Here is a 21,977-nt window from a genome sequence, read left to right as displayed (position 1 = left end):
GTATCTGGCTGACCGCAGAGCCCTGGCTCTTACCTTTTTTTTTTTTTTTTTTTTTTTTGAGACCTAGCTCTTACATTTGAAGCACAGAGAAGCAACTAGAGAACCATGAAGGCTAAGCTGCAAAAAACAGACTGTACAGCGGGACATCAGAGAAGAGAGCAAGTGTGTGGGCTGGGGTTGGTTAGGGGAGAGGAATCGGGAGATGGCGACCTGGGAGGGAAGAATGTCCCAGATAAGAAGGGTGAACTGAGTCTCAGCTGTGTGTGTCTGCTTGAAGGTGGAGTGGCGCCTCTCTATTTGACTCTCAGCTTCATTCATAGCTACTCCCACCTGATGGGTTGATTCCAAGCATTCTTTTGGGAAGCTAAAGAGCTTCAACTTGCTGCGTAGGAGATACAAGTGTTTACACGAAATGGGTACATGTGTGGCAGAGTGGAGAAGCGTTTGTTTGGAATTGGATTTAAATCGGACACTGCCAGCTACTCACTGTGTGTCTTCGGGAGTCTCTCAGTTGCATTGAGTTCAGTCGTATTGCCTTTAAGAACTGGATAGTAATAATTAGATTATCTATCTCGTCATTTGGAGAGTACACATGATGAGACAGACAATCCTTGATAATCACATGAGCTGAGGCTCAGGTGGCAAGCCTTTCATAAGTTACATATTGTCCTAAGTTATGATGAATTACATGTGACTACAAGAATGTTTGGAAGTAAACAGGTTGTGCATGTATATGTGTATTTAAGTGGTTAAGGTTATATTTATGTGTTCGACTATAAGTGTGAATATTGCGGGGTGCAGTGGGGCATACCTGCAGTCTCAGCTACTGAGGAGGCTGAGGTGGGAGAATTTCTATATAATGAGACCTCGTCTCTTAAAAAAAAACTCAGGCTGGGCGTGGTGGCTCATGCCCGTAATCCCAGCACTTTGAGAGGCCAAGGCCGGTAGACCACCTGTGGTCAGGAGTTCGAGACCAGCCTGGCCAACATGGTGAAACCCCGTCTCTAAACCCTGTCTACTAAAAATATAGAAATTAGCCGGGCGTGGTGGTGGGTGCCTCTAGTCCTAGGACTCAGTGGGAGGTTGAGGCAGGGGAATTGCTTTAACTTGGGAGGCAGAGGTTGCAGTGAGCGGAGATTGAGCCACTGCACTCCAGCCTGGGTGATGGAGCGAGACTCTGTCTAAAAAGAAAAAAGTTCAAAGTTTTAAAAAAAAGTTTCAAAAAAGTGAATATTGACACCTGTGCATATGGTATGTGTGTGCTTAATCTTTGGTCTTGTGGACAGGCCACTGTGAGACATTACCCAGCAACAAACCCCATAGAGATATTGTGTGAATATACCTCTACTGCATGAGTCCATATGCCAACCACAGTGGCTCCCCCTTGGGGTCTTGTGACCTCAATAACCCCGTGAGACGGTTGCCAGAATCACCATTTTTTAACATGGAACCCAGCCTGATTTTCAACTAGGTTGTGCTGACTCTGCAGCCACCGCTACTCTTTCTAGAAACCAGGAGTCCCTCTAATTGCAGCGAAGGCAGCTGGTGTCCTGTGGAAGCCCCTGCCAGGCAGGCTCCCATCTTCTTCTGGGGTCTCATGGAACCCCTATCTCCTTAGCACCTCCCACCCCCCACAGTGTCACAAGGAGCTCACTTCACTCCCCTGGGATACTGCGGGTGCCCCCCAGGCTCCTGATCACTCGGCCAGAGGCCAGGGTTCTCCTCATCTCTTGGAGTCTCTGTCTGAGGCCTCAGGCTCTGACCCTCCCTCCTGTTCTGCAGGGGATGGTGTTAGAAGAATGGTGTGTTCTCTTCTTCCCACCCAGTCTTCCAGGAAGCTGCCCTCATCCCACCTGGCCCTGCCAGGCCTGGGCTTGCACCTGGAGAGGAAGCCAAGCAGGAATTTGGAGCTTCTCAGGGGCCCAGGGGAGACCCTCCTGCCACCCCCTGAGGGGCCACAGCGAATTCATCTGTCATTCAGCGTGGTTGGTTCTAGGTCCTGCTGGACTTGTATTACTCACTCCTCTGCAGGAAGCTAAGATCTCTCGGAGAGGTCTGGAATTCCTACTGAGAATTGACTTTAAACATCTGCCCTCTGGCTCTGAACGGAGCCTGCCATCCGTGGGCTTGTGCAGCTTTTGAAGAGCTGGGTGGCTCACGAGCCCAGGGGGCTTGTGGAAGGGTGATTGTCACTTCCTGCCAGACACTGACACCCTCATGATCATACACTTCAAGAGGTGCCTATAGACAATGTCCTGTGGATGGAAATAGCTTACATCCCTACAGCACAACCAAGGACATTGCAGGATAGACACTGTACAGGTCCTGATGCATAATTTGAAGGTTTAACTAATTTTACTCTGATTATGAAAATAATATATACCTGTTGTAAGAAATTTAGAAAATATAGACATGTATAAAGAAGAAATAAAAATGACTCATCATCCTACCACTGAAAGAGAGCTGCTGTTTTCCTTTTGTTATCTTTCCTTTCATTCTTGTCCTCTCTCTGCCCAGTACACAGCTATGTCTCCTGGGTGTGCATGGTGTGTGTGTCTCTGGAATTAACACACTTCAGTTTCCTCCAAATCAGAGAAGTGCAAGTGAGAGGCCTGGAGGTTACTCCTGGCCCTTCCCTTTCACTCTGTCTCCCCCTCCCCACTCCCTATCGCCCTCTTCTATCACAAGTCCTTCTGATTCGCCTTTCTTTTCATTTGCAGTCAGCTTATCTCACAGCTTCCATCCTTTCCCACCCGAGGCAATGCAGTGGCTCCTGACTGATCTGCCCACATCCATACTCTACCCTCTTTTCAGATAGCACAGGAGTTAAGTTCTTTGAGGGTAGACTGCCTGGCTTTGCCTGTTACTAGCTGTGCAACCTTAGGGAAGTTGCTTCACCTCTCTGAGTCTCAGCTTCCCTGTCTCCTAAGATGAGGAGGATTAAATAAGCAAATACACATACAACACTTAGACAGGTGCCTGATGCCTTAGTATGCATTCTCCACAGGGCAACCAGAGGCTCTTTTGGAAACACAGATATGATCATGCCTCCCCACCACGGAAAATATGGCAAAGCTTTCTTTCCCATGGCCTTTAGGATGGCCACCAGAACCCTAACTTTAAGATTGCATGGTTTGGTCTCCATCCTGCTCTCTGATCTCCACTTACACCTCTCTCTGTCTCTCCCTCCCTCCCTCCCTCTCTCTCTCTCTCTCCCTCTCTCATCCATCTATGTTGGCCTCCTTTTAGTCCTTGAAGATGCTGCTCTTGCCACAACATCTCTGCATATTCTCTTCTCTCTGCTTGAAAGACTTCACCTCTTCACCCTCTTCACATATAATATGCTTCTTGTACATGTGATTTTTTCCCCGTATTTTTCTGTTAAAAACGGCATAAATATGTCTTTGCACATAAATCTTCATGCATACCTCTGATTATGTCCTCAAAATAGACCCTTAAAAGCAGAATTTCTGGGTCAAAAGTTATGAACATTGTTTAAGTCTTTTGATGAATATTCCAGATCACTTTCTGGAAAGCAAACACACGCACTTCTCAGCCTTCTTGCCACATTTCTGTTTCCTGGGCTTCTGCGGCATTTCATTTGAATCTTTCATCTAGCAGTGACCGCATCTCCTTTATAATAATTTATTTGCTCTCTGTCTCCTCAACTAGACTGTAAGCTGTTAGAGGTAAGGGCCATGTCTAATTCATCCTTGTGCCTCCCTAGACACGTAGTCCATGGCAGGTGCCCAGTGAGCATTTGCTGAGCTGTACTGAATTGATCATAGGTTGTCAGTTCCTTTCCACATTGGGCTGGAAATCAGGAATCCAGATGTTTGCTAATAAATCAGAAGGCCCCAAATGTCTAAGAGGAAAACCCCAGCACTCGCTGCATACTGGTAGGGGTCTCTGTCTGTCCATCTCTGTCTCTGTCTGTCTTGGGCTCTCTTGTTTCTGTCTTCCCTACCTGATAGTTGAATGAGAGAAGAGCCCAATTTAAAAGCTGTATTTCCTAACTCAGAAACAGAAACTAAATGCTGCATATTCCCACTTATAAGTGGGAGCTAAATAATGTGAACGCAGGGACAGAGTGTGGAAGGATAGGCATTGGAGACTCAGAAGGGTGGGAGGAGGGGAGGGGCATGGGGGTGAGAAATTACCGCTTTTTTTCTTTTGAGACAGGATCTCCCTGTGTCGCCCAGGCTGGGGTGCAGTGGCATGATCACGGCTCACTGCAGCCTCGACCTCCTGGGCTCGAGCAATCCTCCTGCCTCAGCCTCCCGAGTAGCCTGGCACCACCACACCAGGCTAATTTTTGTATTTTTTGTAGAGATGGGGTCTTGCCATGGTGCTCAGTCTGGTCTTGAACTCCTGGGCTCCAGAGGTCCACCTGCCTCAGCCTCCCAAAGTGCTGGGATTGCAAGTGTGAGCCACTGAGCCCAGTGGAGAAGTTACTTACTAGGTGCAATGCACATTTTTCGAGCGATGGCTACACTAGAAGCCTAGACTTCACTACTACACCTGTACCCCCTACATTTATTTTTTAAAAAATCAGCAAAAAAAATTGCTTTTCCTACTCTGAGGAGAGGAATGTTGGTGTCTGATGAACCAGTGGCTCATGGGGGCCCTGGACTCAGGTAGGCCTGGCTCACAGTTTCCTTTAGGGGGTACCCTCAGGACGCCACCTCCTTTCCTTTGCCCCACCTCCTTCCCTTTGCCTGCCCTTCTGCTGCCCTCACTGGGGGTGTCTGTTCTCAAGCTCACCCCGGGTCTGGGGCACTCCTGCCGCCAGGGCTCCGCAGAGTCCTGCTGGCCCCCTTCCTCTGAAGGCTGTTTTACTGGGCACCGCCTTGTTCTGGGCTGGACACTAAGCAGCTTAGAACCTGCAGCTCAAAACCTTTTGAAAGCAGCTGGGACGAAGCCCCTGTGTCCCCGGTGAGCCCCGGGGGGCCGTTTGTTCAGGAGAGCGTCACTCAAAGCTGCAGCCGGGCTGTTTCCAGGATGTTTGGCTTGGAAAAGCGGTGAGGGCTTCATCTGGACCCTCCTGTTTTGAGATGGGGACCTGGATGACCCCCGGCCTGGCTTCCTGTGGCCTATTTGGGCTTTCTCTGTCACACTCCTGCGTGTATGACACATGCTTGCTCACTGTTCTAAGTGCATTACAAATAGTAACTCATTTCATCATCCCTCAAACCCAGTGAGGTAGGTGTTATTATCCTCAGTTTATAGACAGGAAACTGAAGCTCAGAGACATAACCAAGCTAGCCAGAGGCTGGGCCAAGGCTTGAACCAGGTGATCTGGTTTCAGAGTTCGGAGTCCTAGCCTTGGTGTCAGGTCTCTGGGTCCTGGTTAGGCAATGTGAGCCTACTGCTGTGTGTATGTGTGTATATGTATATGAGTGTGTGCATGTGCAAGTGTGTGGATGCGTATATGTGTGCATGCATGTGTGCATGTGTGTGGGTGTGTAGGTGTGTGCATGCGTGTGTGCGTGTGTGGATGCGTACATGTGTGCACGCGTGTAGGCGTGTAGGTGTGTGCGGGTGTGTACATGTGTGCATGCATGTGTCATGTGTGTGGGTGCATGCATGTGTTTGTGTGTGCATGAGTATGTGTGTGCATGTGTATATGTGTGTACATGAGTGTGTGTGCATGAGAGCGTGTGTGTGTATATGTGTTTACATGAATGGTGTGTGCATACGTGAGGCTCTCAGCACTGGTAGCACCGAGGAGGCAGTGTGACCTATTCACACAGTGGAAAGAACTTAGCACTAGGGTGGCCCTGAGTTTGATTTCTGCCCTGCCCCTTGTAAGCTGTGTGTCTTTGGGCATGCCGCGCCACTTCTCTGAGTCCTGATTTCCTTATCTGTAAATGGAGTCTATGTTAGCTATCTCAGTGTTGGTTCATTTCCATCAATGGCTAAGGGCAGTATGGTATTTCAGGGCACATGGTAGACCCTGAAATAAATATTATCCATCTTCTTCTTTCCAGTCCTTCCAGGCAAGCTGAGAGGTGGAGGGAGTTTATTTGAGTCTTTACCTGTGGTGCCCTTTCTTCCGTTTGCCAAAATCTCTTTTCACTCTGGGCACCCATCCTGTCACTGACCCCCCCCCCAAAAAAAAATACCAATTTCACTTGCACCCAAGCAGTGGCATTATCCTTCCCATCCATGTGAACATTGATTAAAGGAATGGAAGAAGATGGCACTGCTCAGCCCGGATGCTCAAGCCCTTCAAAGGGGCAGGAGACTCCTTGGTGCCTCCCAGATCCCCCTCACCTGTCCATTTTGTGGTGTTAAGGCAGATTCTGGAACAAGCCTCCCCTTCTCTGTCTTGGGCTATGTACTTGGAGGCTTTTGTCAGAGCCCACACGCTATACTTTGTCCCCAGGCACCATCCACTTGGCTCTGGACCACGCCCTGACTGGCTGAGCTGCCCTGGGAGCTGTCAACACGGGTGTGCGTGCTGGTATGCTGGCCTGGGGGCTCAGGAGAGAGAAGGTGTGGGGAGCAGGGAAAAATGTGCTGGGCTGGTTTGCATGACCCGCCAGCATGGAAACTGCCTGCTAATCACGGTGCACAGCTGAGGGTGCCCAGAGCAGGATGAGGAGGGAATGCGGGGCTGAGCTGTCACGGGAAAGGGAGCAGGCTCTGGGACTCAGAGCTCAGGCAGGCTGCTTTTTGTTTAAGGTAAACAAAAATATTAAAATTGTTTAACATTGAGCTAGTCTGCCTGTAAGATAGTGAACTCCTCGTCTTTACAGGTATTCCAGAGGCTGCATGCTCACCTGTGGGTGCTGTGGGAGCAAGGACAATCGCACTGGGAGAAAGGTGGTTCCCTTCAACCTTACGATTCCCCGAGCCTGTGACTGGATTCCCGGCCTGTGGTTTTCAAACTTCAGAGTATAGGCCTTTACTTCTGTTTAAGAACATGTAGGTTGTACTAACCAGGTGCCAGGCTCTGGTCTAAGTGCTCCCAAACATTAGCTCATGTAACACTCATCAGAACTCTGTGACGTAGGTACTCATATTTCCATTTCATAGATGGGAAAACTAAGGTGTAAATAGGGAACTCGTCCAAGAGCTCCCGGCTAGTTAGTCTGACCCGAGTCTGTTCTTTGTTCTTTGTTTTTTTTTTTTTTTTTTTGAGATGGACTCTTGCTCAGTCACCCACGCTGGAGTGCAGTGGTAACATCTCAGCTCACTGCAATCTCTGCCTCTCAGGTTCAAGCGATTCTCCTGTCTCAGCCTCCTGAGTAGCTGGGATTATGGGTGTACACCACCACGCCCGGCTAATTTTTTGTATTTTTAGTAGAGACAGGGTTTCACCATGTTGGCCAGACTGGTCTTGAACTCCTGACCTCAGGTGATTCGCCCGCCTTGGTTTCCCAAAGAGCTGGGATTACAGGCATCAGCTGCTGTGCCTGGCCCTGTTCTCTTGACTGCTGTGCTACCGTGGCCTTATCTGGAGGTGACTCCAGCAGGCCTGGTTGCTGTGCCTTAGTCTGGGCTTGACTAAGGGGAATCTGGCCAAGTGCAACAACAGGCAGATGATGTGCCCTAGGATGGGCAGGCCTTGTGAGGAGTCCCTTTCTGCAGGTATATCATGGCTCAGAGGTGTGGTGTCACCCAGGCAATGGAGTGAGGGGACATACTCTCCGGATAGGCAGCGGGCTCTCACAGTGATAGAATCTGGATGCTTGAAAGCCTTGGTCAGCAAGCCACCCCATGGCATGTCTGTTATTCACCATGGAGCTCCAGGAATTGGGGAACAGTGAGGGGACTCTGTCGATCCCAGGGGATATCGGATTTCATGGAGAAGGGGACTCAGGCCTGGGGTCAAGGTGAGGGCTGCGGCATCAGAATTGGCAGACAATGTCAGAAACATTTAGGAAGAGTGATGGATTCCCAGATTGGGGTTAGGAGCAGCTGCCCCCTCAAATGTTGGGGCCTCAGAGACCAGAATTTAACCCCTAGATCTGCCACTTTTGCTACTTGTGTCACTAGGTCATGCTGGTTAACCTCTGATTCATGGCTTGCTTATCTGTAAAAGGTGGGCAATGATAACTATCTTGCATGATGGTTGCAGGGGGGTCAAATCAGATAATATCTGCTTACATAGAGCCTTGCAAATAATAGTTGCTTACCAAATGTCCTTGTATTTTGTTGAGTTGCTCTTGCCTTGGGTGGGAACTGACCTTTTAGAGACAGTGGTGGGACGGGGCAGGAGGTGAGTGGGTGGGGATGGCTGAAGATGGTGAGAGACTGGAAGATTCCTGGGGTTCATCAAGTTTAGTCAAGAATAACTTTGTGAGACCCCCCCCACCCCCGGGTGCTAACCCCAGAACCAGGCAACTTGGGGGCTGTGGAAACAGAGGCTACTAAGGAAATGGAGACGAAAGAATGACTTAGCATACCTAGGATTTCAAGTTAATGAGTTGAATATTATACCCAGGGCCAGGGAGCCTCACTGAGAGGTCAACCAAGCTTATCCTTGGCATTTCCTCCCCAACCCGACCTCTGCCTAGGATGTTCTCTGCTGTCATTCTCTGAGCGTATGCGGATTCTCTCCTATCTCATCTGCAAAACAAGTGGCTTGGATGGGATGATGACTAAGACCAACGAGATACCTTCCATGGTCTTAAAGATCAAAGATTTTACTTTTCTGTTAATCTGAGAACTTAGAAGGATCCCCTCCAAGTTAGAGGACTACATTTACAGCAGCTTAGATGAAGAGAAAGGACTAGAAGTGAGAGTGATGGTAACAAGGGCAGTCACTTTCCATCTATAGAGCTCTGGAGTTGATGACAGCGTTCCTGTATTAGGTTTGCTGATTATAACTTGCTTATTTTGTAGCGGAGGCTATGGAGGGCTGGAGGTTGTTAAATGACTTGCTTGAGGTCACACAGGTAGTGAGTGATAAAGTCAGCCTCCTAACCAGGGTTTTCCAGTCCTAACTCTGATACAAAGTAACTGTATGAAGACATTGCCCATATCTAGGCCCCAGTCTCCCAATCTGTGAAATGGGTGGATTGTTCCAGTGGCAATAAGATGTGTTTTGTTTTGTTTTGTGACAGGGTCTCTCTCTCTGTTGCCCAGGCTGGAGTGCAGTGGCATGATTCCAGCTCACTGCAGCCTCAAACTCCGGGGCTCAAGCGATCCTCCTGCCGCAGTCTCCCGAGTAGCTGGGACTACTGGTGCACACCACCGTGCCCAGCTAAGTTATTTTTTTTAGTTGATATGGGGTCTCACTATGTTGCCCAACCTGGTTTTGAACTCCTGACCTCAAGCGATCCTGCCTTGGCCTCCCTGAGTGCTGGAGTTACAGATGTGAGCCACCGTGCCCAGCCAGATGTGTGATCTTATGGTTTGCCTTTTGCTCCCACACGTCAGAACTGGTGATCTGCTTGTCCTTGGAATGCCAGGGGCCGACCTGACTTTTAGGAAATGGTCCTGTCCCTGTGGGTGGGGAAGCTTCACTTGGTGCTGGTTGGTAAATAACTGTCTTGGTCTCCGGAGGGTTTGAAAATCACATTTCTCCTTCTTATTGCTATGGGCGACTAACACTAGCTAAAGCTTGAAATCAGGCCCCAAAGGGTGGCCTCGCTGATGACTCTGGTTTCTCTTTTCACTGTCTAGGGCCCAGGGAGTTTCTCAGCATTTTTGATTGTGAGGAACTGCAGAGGCCTTCCTGTGCCCAGAAAGGCCTTGCTTGGTGGGTGTTTAGTCCAAGCCCTTGCCTTCAGGCGGATGGACCAGATGACCTAATAAAGTTCCTAATAAAACCTCCTGGGCAGATCACCAACCTCCTTCCTCTTTAAAGTCTCATCGAGAGAGGAATGTCTACAGCATCCTTGGTAACACATTACAGTGTTTCACAACCCTCCTAGCCAGGAAGCTGTTCTTAATGTTTAACCTTAATCCCTCCCGCTGAAATTTAAGGCCCTTTTCTCTTGTTGAGTGCAAATGGAGAACAGCTGCTCACGCTCATCGTCTGACATCAGCTATTTCTCAGGATAACCCCGCGAGACGGGCCAGGGTCATTAGACCCAATTTGGTGCTCAGCAAATATGTGTTTATTCCTGCATGCGTGGGCCGCAGCCTGGTTTCTTGGGTGCAATGAATAGCTGCAGGTTTATTAGGGTGTCTTTTTAGATGGATGTATGTTTCCCGATGTCTAGAGACCACTCCAGACCCCGGAGAGTGAAGACTCTGCCTGTCGGACTTGCTTTGAGAAGATCCTTCTCCACCTCCCCATGGCAGAAGTTGCTTCACAGAGGGGAACAGTTTTATGGATGTGGCTGAGACCTTAAACTTGAGGTAACCCATCTGAGGTGGCATCCAGAGGAGACTGGCTGGCCCCTCCTTCACCTTGGACGTAGCACTGTTTCTAGGATCTCTTTTCAATCAGCAAGACAGGGCATGTTCCAAGAGGGTGCGTGGATTCCCTGCCATCCCACATAGTCAAGTGGAGGGGACGGGAAAAAGCCATGAAGGGTTTGTGACCACGCAGAGACTCTCCTGGCCCCATGTCCTTTCGGAAAGAAGACAGGGATGAAATATAATCAAGCAATTAACCACCCCCATCATCACCAAGAACAACAGTATCAACAACAAGAACAGGGACAACAAAACCCACGGATGAAACATTCCTTTCTCAGCTCAGATCTTATCTGGTGCACTCTCTCTCTGCTCTGTCTTGGTGTGTGGTTTAGAGAAACATGGGCAACGCTGTTTGGAAGAACAGGTGAGCGAGGGTGGGGAATTTCAGAGGCCTGGGCCCACCGCCTCCACCCCTTACCCAGTTTAACCTTTGACAGGATCTTCACCTCTCTCTGATCAGCATTGCTTCTTGTTCAAAGGCCTCAGCCACCCAGCTGTGTCCCTCTCCCCAGAAGGCAAGGGCAGATGGCAGTGGGTCTGCTTGATGAGAGAACTTTAAGGGCCCAATCAGTCCCTGGGCACCCCCTCCTGGGCTCGTTTTCTCCAGGAGGCTGCATTCTGATCCATAAACCTTCTCCTCGGGGTTTAGGGTCGAGCTGTTCCTGATGTTTATCGGAGGCTGGGATCAAAGCTATCCAGGTCATAAATCTCTCTCTGTGGCTGTCGGGCCCCAGGGCAGCTGAAGAGGGTTGACAGCCCTTTGGACCTCAAAGGAAAAAATGTGCTCTACTCCACCCACTCCCAGCTCTGCCAAGAAGCTGTCCTCTGCGAAGCCATGGCTGGGCCATTCCATTCCGGGGAGCTGCTGAAAAGAGCTGGGAGGCCGAGAAGAAATTGTGTGTGCTGGGGGAGAGGAAGCCTGGCCTTGAGGGAGGGGTGCAGGTGCGGCTCCTCTGTGTGTGGGGGCTGGGGGACCTTGTGTGCCTTTTCCTTGTGGCTGTGAAATGCTTTATGAGTACTTCCATAGGTGGATGGACAGGGGATGGGGGAGATAAACTCAGCCACAAGGCCCCAGGGCCTCAGGAACTTTGCACCCAACCCTCTCATTTTACAGAAGAAAACTGTGCCTGGAAGGTTGAAGGGTTTGTTCCCAGTCACACAACCAGGGATCCTTTGGACAGCCAGACCAGGAAACCATTTCCAAACTGCCAATCCATGGCAGAGTATCAAGACCTCAGGAACCATTGAGACACCATGGAAGCAACGGGAAAGGGCTCCTTAGCTTTTGAAGCTCCTCACTGTTCTCGAGTGTGCACAGAGCCCATGACTGCGGGGTTTTGTAGACACCTCAGGGATTACATGACTGGTACCCCTGACAAAGTCAAGGCTGCTGGACAAAATGAGTCCGAGGATTTCAGGGGCAGCTGGGCGCGGGAGCTGGTGGGCTGTTGGGAGTGCCCCCTTGCTGGGCAGGCTTCCTTTCTCCTGGTGATGGGGGGTTCCTCAGTGCAAAGGTGAAGGGGTGGAAGGGCTGGAGCAGCAGGAATCTCTCTTGTTGATAGGTATGAGGCCTTGAAGTCCTTTTCTTTGTCCCAGGATTCATGGAAGCTTCGGGGCTGATCTTTGAGTTTTCAAGCATGGGGTGCAGAGACGTTTAGGCGAACTCTTACCATCCTCTCTCTTCGTCAGGGCTTCCCAGGAATCAACAATGCCCATGAAGGAAGGGATTGTAGAAATAGCTTAACCCTTTCATTTACCAACGTGGAAATTGAAGCCCAGGGAAGGGAAGGGACCGGTCGTGGAAGGGAGAGCCATCAGCAGAAAGAGACCCTGAGATCTTCGCGTGGGATTCCCAGGAAGTCCAGCCCGAGCTGATTCACGGAACAAATGCATGCAATCCTTGCTATCAATAAACTACACATGCACTTATGTAAAACACATAAAAATATATGGCCTTGGTTTTGGAACAATACCCCACAGATAAAAGTAGCTTTAAATCCTCCATAAAGTGATAAAGTCTAGTCCTAAACTCCTAGCAGCTCTGTGGGTGATCACAGGAGGTAGGGGCTGCTCAAACTTTGACGGCTTGGTATCTCCACGTGTAGAGAGGAGGCAGAAAACCATCGGGGATGAAGTCGTGGGCTCTAGAATCGCAAAGTCGTGGGTTCCAGGCCAGGCTTGGCCCTTGCTAACTGTTGACCTTGAGCAAATTACCCAACCTGTTCCTTATTTGTTTCTGCCTCATAGGTAGTTGTACAGATGAAACGATATCAGTTCTCAGAACACTGCTGGGGACAGAGTACACTCTATGCTCAATACATGTTCACTTTTAGCGATATCTTGGGATTCTCAGTCTAAGTGACATTCAGAAGTACCTCACTGGGAGGCAGGACCAAGGTGGAGCTTCCTCTTGGATGGGATGTGGGCCTATTTTCTTTTACTTCTTTATTTTTGTAGGTGCATGCCACCACACTCACTAATTAATTTTTTTTTTTTTTTTTTTTTTTGTAGAGATGAGGTCTCACTATGTTGCCCAGGCTGGTCTTAAACTCCTGGCCTCAAGCAATCCTCCTGCCTCAGCCTCCCACAGTGCTGGGATTACAGGCATGAACCACTGAGCCTGGCACCTCTATTTTAAATCTATTTTATTTTTTGAGATACAGTCTCGCTCTGTCACCCAGGCTGGAGTGCAGTGGCATGATCTCAGCTCCCTGTAACCTCTGCCTCTCGGGTTCAAGCGATTCTTCTGCCTCAGCCTCTCGAGTAGCTGGGACTACAGGTGCCTGCCACCATGCCTGGCTAATTTTTTGTATTTTTAGTGGAGACAGGGTTTCACCATGTTAGCCAGGATGGCCTTGAACCCTGACCTTGTGACCCACCCGCCTCGGCCTCCCAAAGTGCTGGGATTACAGGCGTAAGCCACTGCACCCGGCTATTTTAAATCTACAGACAAATCACCCATGAAGTGCAGTGGGGGAATAGAGGGCTGGGCTCAGTTAATTCAGAAGAAGATTTATCCCAGGATCAGGAAATGAGAGTTTCAGATGTTGCCAGTAGCTCAAGTGGCTTTTAGGGCCTTTTTTCTGTCTGGTCAGGGCTCATCCTGGGCTGAGCTTTAAGGCCTGTCAGGGGCTGAATTCTGTCCCCCTCAAAGTTTATATGTTGAAGTCCTAACCCCAGTATCTTAGACTGTGACTGTATTTGGAGACAGGGGCTCTAAAGAGGTAATTAGGTTAAAATGAGGTCACTAGGGTGGGCCCTAGTCCAATAGGAAAGGTGTCCCTGTTGGTTGGATAAGGGGCAACGTGGACACGGACAAGTGCAGAGTGGAGCCCCTGTGAAGAAGCGGGGAGAAGACAGCCACCTGCAAGCCACAGAGGGGGCCTGTGAAGGAACCAATCCTGTCGATACCTTTGTCTTGGCCTTCCAGCCTCCAGAACCTGGAGGCGATCAATTTCTGGCGAGGCAGCCCTAGCCGCCTTTCTAAGCATTTATACTCCTGGTTTGGCAGACGGGGAGGGACCACGGCCAGCGCTTCTTAAACCTTCGTGTGTGTGAAACTCACTTCCTGGGGAGCTGGATCAAGATGCAGATTCTATGACCATCTAGTTTCCCCTTTCCCATCCCTTATCTAATTTGCTCCTCTGTGGAACTGTGTGAAGTAGACAGGGCAAGAATTTTCACCCCCATTCTCCAGATTAAGAAACTGAGTCTCAGACGGAAGAATCACAGCGAGTGGCAGTTGAGCCTCCAACTCAGGTCAAGTGAGGCGTCCTCACATCCCATGCCCCCCGTAATTTCCTGATCCCTAGCAGGGGCACCTGGGGAGACTCGCTGGTGATGCTGTGTCAGGACTCCCTTCTTTATTTTGAGACAGAGTTTCACTCTTGTCACCCAGGCTGGAGTGCAGTGGTGTGATCTCAGCTCATTGCAACCTCCACCTCCCAGGTTTGAGCAATTCTCCTGCCTCAGCCTCCCAAGTAGCTGGGATTATAGGTGCTTGCCACCATGCCCAGCTAATTTTTGTATTTTTAGTAGAGACGGGGTTTCACCATGTTGGCCAGTCTGGTCTTGAACTCCTGACCTCAGGTGATCCACCTGCCTCGACTTTCCAAAGTGCAGGGATTACAGGCGTGAGCCACCGTGCCCGGCAGGGCTCCCTTTTCAACAGACACTGTCTTAGACCTCAGGCTCCCTCAGGCCTTCGCTCTTGGGGGTTGGAGCTGAGGGGAGGATGGAAGGTGTCCCTCCCCATCACAGCGCAGCTAGCTGGTGAGAGGGGCTGGGAGCTCCCGGATCTGTCTGGACATGCAGCCACTCCTGGCAGTCCCCACCCCTCCTTCCGCCCAGCCCCTCTGCCTTCCAGCAAGTGAATGAAGTCAGGCAGGCCCTGGGCCATCCCGGGTGAGGGAGGGAGTGGGCATGGCTTGGCGCTCCAAGGGCTCGCCATTGGGATGGGCGTGGAGACGGTGTGAACTCCTTGGTGTCTTGCTCTTGTCATCTTCCAGCATGACATATGCACAAAGGTACCTTTTATAGGTGGGAAATTATAGGTGCTGCCACTTCAAAGGCCTTGGCAACCAGAGCTCCTCTTTGATAGATGACAGTATTATTAATGGTGATTTATTGCTGGGGCCATTTTGACAACAGAAATAACCAGTTTCCCCACCTTTTCGGCTCCCTTCTCCCACACCTTCCTGGGGACTTTTTTTTCTTTTGGCTGGCCCTGTGTGTTTTTCTGGCTGTGGGGGTTACCTCCCTCCACGAGTAGGCATGGGAGGTAACCCATGGAGCATCTGCTTAAGGCACATAGTGAGGCATCTGGCTTATTAACTTGTCATCATGTGTCATAAAGTTTAGTGAAATGCTGGCAGATTGTAATCCTAAACAGGGCAATTACCCTCTTATTAAAGCAGTACTCTCTCTGTCTGTCTCTCTCTCTCTCTTTTATTTTTCTCTCTCTCCCTGCCTCCACCCCCTTTCCTGGGATTGTTCTTACCTCTGCCCTACTTGCACAATTAGTCATGAGCAGAAGTCACCTGCTTCATAATGATCCCAGAGTTGGCCTGGCCTTGGTGGGGCAGAGCTGAAGGGGAAGGGGCAAAGGAGAGCTAACCACCGTGAGGCTTGCTGCAGCAAGCTGGCCTCATGGGGTATAGGGACAAGGCGCTGTCCCAGGCGGGAGGCTGCAGTAGGAAGGTGGTGGTCTGAGGTTTCTGGCTGCAGGCAGGCGCGAAGGAGAGAGGAGAGAGAGCTAACAGGAGCGACTGAGCCGCTCACCCAGATTTTCTGGCAGAGTTGCCTCCCTCTGCCTTTTTCTCCCTCACTTTTGTATCTCGAAACACAGGTGGAAAATAAGAAAGGAAGTGGCAGTGGGTGGTGGGGGCATGGGACATGAGGACTCCTCACTTGATCTGAATTGGAGGCTTGGCTGACACTCACTTGCTATGATTCTTCCATCTGAGACTCAATTTCTAAATCTGTGAAATGGGGGTGAAACGTCTTGCCCTGTCTGCTTCCCACAGTTTTAGGGAAGATCAAATTAGAAAAGGGATAGGAAAGGGGATGGCTCATGGTAACTCACTCCACAAATCTGAGGGATGATTGTAATTTCATATGTGTGACCACAGGGTCTTATGTCATGTCTAACGGAGTTCCACCCCCGTGATTCCAAAGGATCGCTGAGTATATTGAAATTCAGTCTTCTGTCTCTTTCTGTATTCCTCAGGGTTTTGATGACCTTGGTTCTAAATCTGCTTGGGAGGCATTGTTTGACTCCGGTCTGAACAACGGGAGTTTTCGGCACAGTCATGATCATGTTACCTGCACAGTGCGAGGTTAAGAAGACAAATGGGGGTAGGCTAGAGGCAACAGCCAAATCACAATTTGCCAGATCTGAAAAGACCTTAGAGATTACCTAGCTGAATTGTCACCTGCTGTAGATTTGTAAATTGAGGCTCAAAGAGGTAGAATAACTTTCCAAAACATCATCAGATAAATGATAGGCAGAGTGGGGACTAGATCTCCTGTCCCCAGACTTGGCCCAGTGCTCTGTCCACCACAGCATGTTGACTGCATCAACTCTGGGTGCACCTTCTCCTCCTTTATCATCAGTCAGCGCTCTGACCTGCTAGCAGTCATTTACACCTTAGCATGAATTTAAGTCAACATTTAGTTCTCCCAGGTGCATTTGCTTTCTTTTTTTTTTTTTTTTGAGATGGAGTTTTGCTCTTGTCGCCCAGGCTAGAGTGTAATGGTGTGATCTCGGCTCATTGCAACCTCCACCTCCCGGCTTCAAGCGATTCTCCTGCCTCAGCCTCCTGAGTAGCTGGGATTACAGGCACCTGCCACCACGCTTGGCTAATTTTTGTATTTTTAGTAGAGACGGGGTTTTGCCGTGTTGGCCAGGCTGGTCTCAAATTCCTGACCTCAGGTGATCTGCCCACCTCGGCCTCCCAAAGTGCTGGGATTACAGGCGTGAGCCACCGTGCCCAGCCGTATTTGCTTTTGAGGTCTCATCCTATTGTATAGATTGTTCCCTGTCAATGGCATTTCCAGCACTGGTGAGAAGAGAGGCAAGGCAGGGCTCGGGATTCTCACCCCCAAGACCCTGCCGCTTGCCTGCTTGCTCAGGCAATGAGGGCGGGCACTGCTTCCTGAATTAAACTGCACTGGACCCAGATCTATGTGTCCATAGTTCAGAGCAAGTTTGTCAGAAGCTGTCAGGGAGTAAGGCTGGGTAGATGGATGGAGTCAGACTCATTTAAAAATGGAATACCAGCAGATAGGTTTAAAAATGGAATGCGGCTGACCAGAGTGAAGGTGGTCCCTAAACCAAACACCTGTCCCTTCTGTGTGTTTTCTGGTTTCTTTCCCCATTGCTCGAGAATGCTAGAAGCCAGACTAGTATTAAGAACTCTAAATTTCTGGCCTGGCATGGTGGCTTACACCTGTAATCCCAGCAACTTGGGAGGTCGAGGCAGGAGGGGATCACTTGAGCCCAGGAATTTGAGACCAACCTGGGCAACGTGTTGAAACTCCATCTCTACAAAAAATACAAAAATTAGTCAGGCATGGTGGTGCCTGCCTGTAGTCTCAGCTACTTGGGAGGTTGAGGTGGGAAGATTGCTTAAGCCCTGGAGGTCGAGGCTGCAGTGAGCCATGATGGCGCCACTGCACTGTAGCCTGGGTGACAGAGCGAGACCTTGTCTCAAAATGAACAAACAAACAAACGAAAAACTCTTAAGTTCTAAGTGCCTGGTGCAGGGAGTGTTTCTGAGGCCTCATGTTTACCAGGGCACTGTGCTATGTGCAGGGTAGTGAAGGGGGGAGACACCATTCCAACATCTTGGAGCCCAAGTCTAGAGTCAGGGCCACAGAGGCGGGAGAGGAAGAGAATCCCACTGCAAATGAGCTGGGCCTCCCTGCCTTTGCCCACTGAATGAACAACAGTGCTGTTTCTGTAGGTCTCTTTGAGCTTTAAGCACGGAATGTGATGAGACTGAACAGTGATAAAATGTATTGATGGAACTTCTGTTCGTTGAAATGCAAAGGGGAAGAAAGAATTTAGAAATGATCTGAGGTTTCCAGCTTGGGGAGAGAGAAAGTGAGAGGAAGTGGGGGCCTAAGGGGAATGGAATGAACAGCCCCGATTTCAGGCTTGTAGATTGCAATGGGGCAAGGCAGCTACATGCAAATGTCCTTCCTGGAGCCTGGACACAAGGTCAAAGCAGAGATGGACAAGTAGGAGCGCAGCCTAGAGGAGATAGGTGATGCCTGAAGCCATGAGAAGGGGTGTTATCTCTGCAGGAAGAAGAATTGCAACACTCCTCCCAGCTGAACAAACAGTCTGGGCTGGGATGTGAATGGTATCACACTCTGCACTCACTTCCTCCTTCAGTGGTCATTTGAGAGTTCACTGGGGCTGACCTACCCCATTGGTCCTGGAGGACAGAAAGGAATGGAGAATAAAGAAGGTTTCTAAGGTGTAGCTTTTTCCCCCTCCTCCAAAGCCACGAAGGGACCTGTGGATTTGAAAGTTGTGTGTGGTCACTGTGGACAGAGTGACTCCTATCCCACTGGGGGCTTTGCCAGCCAAGGCACAAATCAAGCCTTCTCTTTGCCCTCTGAAGTCAAAGGGAGAAGACCGGGGTTGTCCATCTTTATAGGCAGCCTCAGATGATCCAACCAAATATACGTCATTAACGAATTGTGTGATCTTGAACAAGTCACTTTATCTCATTGTGACTCAAGTGAACATAGGGGTATAGAGCATTTGCCCTGCTGACCTCACTGGACCATTGTGAAATCACAGCTAATGAGACGGTGCATAGCAGGTGTTTTGTAAACTTAACAGTGATAGGCAAAGCTTAGTTCCCATGAGAATGACTCTCTGACTATTATCCATGGCATTGGAATACTGACCTCCCTTCTCTGAGAAAGCTCCAGTGGCAAAATGCTTCTGATCTCAAACTTTAGGACCAGTTTTCTGGTTTACAGGGCAGGGCGAGCCCCTTCTCTTAAGGATCAAAGGGATGAAGGAGAATTCCCTGCTTTTGGTGGGGGGTTACTTCTGAAAGCCATGCCTTGCTCGCATCTGAGGAGGTCACCCAGTCCTAGTTTTGTCTGGAAGCACCCTGCCCAGCCCCAGGGCCCAGCCCCATCCCAGCCAGGCCTCAGAGATGTCAGACCTGAAAGACAGCTGCTGGCTCTCCTTCTGACAGGTGTTTCCGCCAGAGCTGGGAGATGAGGAGATAGGCGAGCCGAGCACTTTTCCTTCTTGAATTGATTACTGCTTTGCAATGCAGCTCTATAGTTGCTAAATAAAACCTCCTGCCCTACCATGACGGATTTATGGCTGAAACATCTTATCTGAACCGAGAATATTTTATGAGTGTGCATGGGTGTGTGTGGGATAGGAGGAGGGAAAAGGCAGTTTTGCAAACATTTCCAGAGGTGCTCCATAATCTGCCCTACCCTGAAGTGTTATCTAGAAGCTCTTTCTAGATCTGCCAGACTTAAGCATCTCTAAGTCTTCTCCAGATCCTAGCACAGTGTAGATGCCTCATGAAACATTTGCCGATGATAATGATGATGATGATGACGACGAAGGCTGTGGTCTGGAAGGGGACTCTGTTTTTGATAAGTTTAATTCAATCCAGCAAATATTGAACAAATGTTCATTTTTGTTCAGGGCTAGGAAAGCTACTATTATTTTTTTTTGGTGGGGTGGAGAAAGGGGAGGGATGGAGAATATAAAAATCAATGACACAAACTCTTTTCTCTACATCCTTGGTCTATTTGAGGGGCCAGGACATGCACATTCAGAGTGGATGTGGGGCACAAGGGGTTGGAGTAGCAACAACTAATGGCCCAGAGTGTAGCTTCAGGAGCTGGACACACCTGGTGTGATCTTTGGGTAGTTTCTTGTCTTTTGAGCTCCTCAGTTTTCTCCCCTCTAACATGGGGACAACACTATTCCCTAGCTCCAAGGTTGGTGTGAAGGTCATAGGATTTGTGTAGGGGTTACTTGGTACCATGTGGGTCAGCAGCTCAGTAGCATCATCAACACAAGGATGAAGATGAAGGACCTGACCCACTGACGGGGCTGGGCTGGAGATGACCAGGAGCCAGGAACTATCACAAACTCAGGGCTCTGTGTGCACTGGTTATCCCATTCTTTTGCAATCTTGTAAAATTAATTTAATGGGTAATACATCCAGGTGGTTTAAAAAGCAAAAGGTAGAAATAAATATGCAGTGAAGATGAAAATTGCTCTCAGTTCTGACCCCTCACTATTGTGTTCCTCCTTCTCAGAGGCGCCGCTGTCATTGGTTTCTGGGGCATTCTTTCCAAGGGTGTTGTACACCCAGCATCTAATGATGCTCCCTCTTCTTCCTCTTTCTTGTTTTAACCCAAAAGGAGGAACTGGGAGTTGATGATAGCCATAGAGTGGAAGGCAGCAGCTGGAGGGAGGAAGCTGGATTTATCTGAGCACCTACTACGTGCCAGGCCCAGATGAAATCTTATCAGTTCCAGTGAAATTTGGAGAAAGATTCACTGTCTTAGAATTTGAAAACATCAGTGCTGGAGGGGAAGGTGGAAGCCATATGGCTAATCTTCTTCATTTACTGATATGGAAGTGACTTGTCCAAAGTCCCAGAGCTTTCTGATTTTTGCTTCTTCTTGCTAGGAAAGCAATTATCCTATAATAATCCTTCTTTACAGGTAAAAATATTTTATGGTGCACCTGCCTCCCTTGCCAGTGGAATGACAGTCTCCAAAGACCCGTGGGCCATCTGGGCCCTGGGCCAGCCTCCTTGTCTCACACTAGCCTGTGGGGGACCTGCCCTTGCTGGCACCCATCATTCCAGCTCCTTCCTCTTGTAACCCCCGCCCCAAATCCCAGGACTTGTCGCTGCCAGCTTTTTCCCCTGTTGTTCCTTGTCTTCCCACCCTTCTCAGAAGTGCCAGCAGGAGAGATTTGGGGAACTCTTCCAGGTAAAGGTGGTTTTACCTGCTAAGGGTTGACTTGCGTCTCCCCCACAAATTCAAATAGTGAAGTCCTAAAGCTGCCAGTACTTCAGAATGTAATTATCTTTGTAGATAGGGTCTTTAATGGGGTAATTAAATTAAAGTGAGGTTACTAGGGTGGGACCTAATCCAATATGACTGGTGTCCTTATAAGAAGAGGAAATTAGGATACAGACAGGCGCAGAGAGACGACTATGTGAAGACACAGGGAGGAGATGGCCACCTACCACCAAGCCATGGTCACCTACCATCCAAGCCATGGTCACCTACCTGCCAAGCCACGGCCACCTACCCGCCAAGCCATGGCCACCTACCCACCAAGCCATGGTCACCTACCCACCAAGTCATGGTCACTTACCATCCAAGGAGCAAGGGCTGGATCAGATCCTTCCCCAGAGCCCTCAGTAGGAGCCAACCCTGCTGACACCTTGATCTCAGACTTCAAGCCTCCAGAATTGTGGGACAATCCATCACTGTCATTTAATCCACCCAGCATGTGGTCTCATGTCACAGTTGCATTAGCCAGTGAACATACCCAGGCCCTTCTGCAGTCACCTGGCTCAGGAGTGGTTCTGGTCAGGAAGTTCTGAGGCCAGGCAGGATCGGGACACTCCCTGGAAAGACCCGAGGGAGATATTTGGGAAACAAGAGGGCTGGTGTGGCTTCTCAACATGCCCACCATAAATCCTGGGCCATCCCAGGGCTGATGGGACCTGCTGTGTGTGCGGTAAACTGAATGCCAGAAAGCCAGGCTCTGTGGATCCCTGGTTCTGACTGTTGTGGGATCTTGGGAAAATCCCCTCACCTTTCTGGGTCTCAGCTTCCTGATTTGTGGGATGGAGAAAAGGATAACTGTCCCATTTACCTTGAGGCTGTGGTGTGGATTAAATGATTAAAATGCATAAGTGCAATTGCAAAAATATAGAACCAGCCCATCAATCAAGGAGTGTATATATAACTGTTGTGTATATAAACTGTTGTGTCTATATAATATATATAATGGAATACTGTATATATAACTGAGTGTATATAAACTGTTGTGTATATATAATATATATATAATG

At 49.3% G+C, this 21,977-nt stretch overlaps 1 long non-coding RNA gene across 1 annotated transcript; it reads left to right on the top strand.

Annotated features, from left to right (window-relative positions):
• Positions 1–10,510: 10,510 nt before the first annotated feature.
• Positions 10,511–12,320, top strand: LOC105740143. The gene is made up of 2 exons (XR_001116155.2): positions 10,511–10,744; positions 12,070–12,320. It is a non-coding gene; the product is annotated as an uncharacterized LOC105740143 (long non-coding RNA).
• Positions 12,321–21,977: the final 9,657 nt, after the last annotated feature.

This window comes from Nomascus leucogenys, chromosome 8 (assembly GCF_006542625.1).
Source record: "Nomascus leucogenys isolate Asia chromosome 8, Asia_NLE_v1, whole genome shotgun sequence".
Classification (NCBI taxonomy): domain Eukaryota; kingdom Metazoa; phylum Chordata; class Mammalia; order Primates; family Hylobatidae; genus Nomascus; species Nomascus leucogenys.
The sequence above is the reverse complement of the archived record's forward strand: the minus strand, read 5'-3'. Positions and strand labels throughout refer to the sequence as shown.